We start from the raw sequence: 3,749 nt of genomic DNA, 5'->3' as shown, positions 1-3,749 counted from the left end.
GACTACTTGGCAGTTATTTTTGTTTGTGAGGACGATAGAATGTGCATGCATCATGTTATCTTGGATTGACCTGATTGTCTTGGTTGTTACGTTGATGAACTGAAATATGTGCTTGTATCTGAATGCCTGTTTTGATTTTGTGTGGTAGGAGCCAACGTAATCTGCTAGGCTAACTTAGAGTTGAGAACGCCTTTTGTGAATCAAGTGGAATGGGTTATGTTTGAACCCTATCACCGATCTTAGCTTGACAGCTAAATCAAACCCTTAATCTTGCTTTTCCTTAAGGGTTAAATCTTGATAGTTGTCAGCAAACCCTTGGATCCATTATTTAGTGAATCATCTGTCCTCTCTCGATGTTGTACCATATCTTATTGTCTATTTTGGTTACAACATCTGAAAGTTGCACCTTCGATTTTGCTCAGATGATTTTGAATAAATTAAAAAGGTTTATGACAATAATTACTCCTTGAATACAGTTCTACTAGCAAAAGTCATGCATCATAACATATACCATTTCTGGTCAGTGCATGGTATTGCATCGTCATCGAAATCCGTAGACTAACTAACGGGTGTGCCTCCGGTACAATTTTGGGTTGTCTTCGGTTTCCGAAGTCTTTCTTGCTGCTGTTGGCACTACAAGGTTGTTATTCCTCTTTTGTGGTGGTGTTTAATCACATGACCATGATGCCGTGTCGGAACCTAAGGCCTCATGTGCGCTGCAGCCATATGATTGAGCCATTAGGAGCGCACTGGTGACTAGGTCTATGTGACGTAACCCCACTGCAATCTCTTCTTATGCAACCTTACTAGTGTCCTAACTTTTGATCCTCGTCTAAGGATGTAGAACTACCCAGGTATTCGTTACGAGAGAACGATTGTAGGATGCGAGTCATGTGCATCATCAACTCATGAGAGTATGCATCATACTTTATGCATTTCATACGTGCATACATTGCAAGAATCATCATCCTTGCATCATAGTGTATGCATCATTTGGTCAGCATCATGGTAATTGCACCATCTTGATCGTGCATGGGATCCCTCATCCTCATGATGCACCATTAATGCAATCTCAACAGTGCATCACATTCATGGTTATATATCGAGCATTGCACTCGGAGTAGAGCATTTTATCATTATCCCTTGATTGCATCGGTCTCAATAGGCATGTTTTGCAATAACATCATCTAAAATTATTCAAGTAATAAACTCTGAGCAAGAATATTTTAAATATCACTTTGTCAATCCCTTGTACTATCCTTACTTGTTGTCCATGAGTTTTGTGATGAATGTCATCGACATTTATCATCCTTATATATAATCTCTTATCTTGCCAAACTCATCTATGTACCATCTCTTTATGCTCTCGTTATACTCATCTCGTCATGCTCTCATCGTCAACCTCAATCTTCTCTGGTGTGATTGCTTTTGCCACTTTTAGTGTGTGATTCACTTCTCTTCCCCTTAGAGCCTTTCGTCCGAATCTCGGGACGAGATTCTTTTTAGGGGGCAGGATGTGACAGTTCGTGTATTTGCAATACTAGATATATTTTGTTAGTGTGAAATATGTGTTTATTTGTATAAAGTTAAGTGTGTTTATGTGAAGTTTTTGAAAAATTTAAAGTGCAAGTAAAAAGGGTATTTTTGTAATTACAAAAAAACCTAGGGTTGTTTTTGCAAAATGTGTTGTATGGGAGGTAATTTCGAAATAAGGAAGGGAGATTTTGCAAAGGTGTTTTTCTTATTCTATCCCCTGTAAAAATTATGTAATTATCCGAAAGTTTTATTTGAAATGTGTATGTTGAAGTGTGTAAAAATTTTGGGTAAAATGGTAAAAATAAGGGTATTTACGTAATTTTATAAAAGTACGAGTCCTTTTATGCAAATGTTTGATTTACAAAAGTAACTTTTAAATTTACTCAGGACTAAAGTGTAAAAGTGCAAGTCATCATGACATGTCTATCCAATCATTATGACGATTCTATCCCGTCATCATGACATGTCGTAAATGCTTGCATTTAGGTCCTGAATTTTATAAAGTTACGCTTTTTAGGGCAAAAGTAATTTAAATCCGACTTTTGTTCAAAGATTCACGTGTAAAAATATAAATTTTGAGTTTTTGAACTTGAGCCCTAAAACAATGTTGTAGAGTTTGAAAAACTCTCCAACTTTCGTTTTGGGCATTTCTTCATTCGAGTTTTAAATCAACGGGAAAATTTACTTTACAAACAAGTCCCTGCAATTTTCTAATTTTACGCACAAGTCCTTGGGAGAACTCCACTTCCCTTTCTCCTCTGTTTCTCTTCTCCCTGGCGTGTCTTCCTTTTCTCCCCATCGGCAGCACACTCTCCTTCTTATCCACTCTTTCTCTCTCTTCTGATCTTCTCCCCCACCCGGTTCAGCTCCAGGCGGAGTGGGCGGCAGATGGAGGCGCGGCTCAGGCGGAGGCCGGCCCAGGCAGTGCGCGGCGTGGGGCGCGGCCAGGCGGGCGGCGCCTGAGCGGGCGCGCAGCAGCGGGCGGCTCGGGCCGCGGGAGCAGGCCGGCGGCGCGCGGCTCTGCGGGCCCGGCACAGGCGCGGCTCGGCCGGCGCTGGCTCGCGGGGCGCGGCGCAGGCGCCAGAGCAGCGGGCGCTAGCGCGGGAGCCAGGGAGCGGCGCTGGCTCGGTTCGCGGGGTGAGCGCATGGCAGCTCGGCGCAGGTGCAGGCGCGGCTGGCGGAGCGGCGGCCCAGCACGGGTGGCGAACGGCGCTGGGGCGCAGCGGGAACTGGTGCTGGCGAGCGATGGCGGCTCGGCCGGGCGCGTGCAGCAAGGGCCCAGGCGGGGCGCGCGTGGACGCAGCGCGCGAGCGGGTGGTGCGGCAGCTCGCGGCAGGTGGCGGCGGGCGCTCAGGGCGCGCAGCTGCGGCTCAAGACAGGCAGCACGCGAGGCGCAGGAGGGCGAGCGGAACGCCAGGCGTTCGGGCGGCGCCAGAGCAAGGGGGCGCGGCACTGATGGCCGTAGCAGGCGCCGGGCGTGTGGGCGCGGAGGCGCAGGAGCCAGAGCGGGAGTTGGGAGAACACGAGTGAGCGGAGCGCGCGCAGTTTGGAGGCCTAGACGTGCAACAGCGCGCGGCTCGGGCCAAGCGGCGCGTGGCCAGGCGAGCGGGCAGGCAGCGGAAAGGGCGGAACGTGAGGGAGCAGATTGCGCAGGCGAAGCCACAGCGCAGGTAGCAAGCGGCACACTGGCGTGGGGGAGGCAGTAGACGTGCACAGGTGCGGGCGGTGAGCGTGAGCCGAGCGCAAGAGCGAAGCCGACGGCTTCAGGCGAACCAACGCGAAGGCTGTTCGGGTGGCGTTGAAGCATGGACTCATGGACGCGAGCGCTGCGCGAGCACGCGGGAGCCGGTGGATGACTAAAGCGGAGCCGGAGAGCGCAAGCGCAAGGAGTGAGCGCGGCGTGGCCAGTGCCAGAGCATGAGCAGTGCGAGCTGACGGCATGAAGCAAGAGTGTGGAGGTGGCGACTGGATGCAGTGAGCTCCCTTGATCCTCGTGGAGGCGGAGAAGCGCTTATAGCGCGGCAAGTTGGAAGAAGAAGTTGCGGAGCGAAGGCGGCGGTCAGGCGTGACGAGCTCGGAGGAGGCATGCACGGCGAGCTCCCTTTATCTGTGCGGAGGTCGAAGCAGGAGCAACGCGAAGCGGGTCCGACGCGCGACGCAGGACTGACGGCCGGCTTCGTTCGTTCCCGCAGACACGTGCGTATGCAAAGCAA

The sequence above is a fragment of the Panicum hallii genome, unplaced genomic scaffold, assembly GCF_002211085.1.
Source record: "Panicum hallii strain FIL2 unplaced genomic scaffold, PHallii_v3.1 scaffold_15, whole genome shotgun sequence".
Classification (NCBI taxonomy): Eukaryota; Viridiplantae; Streptophyta; class Magnoliopsida; order Poales; family Poaceae; genus Panicum; species Panicum hallii.
Note: the sequence above shows the minus strand (reverse complement) of the source record.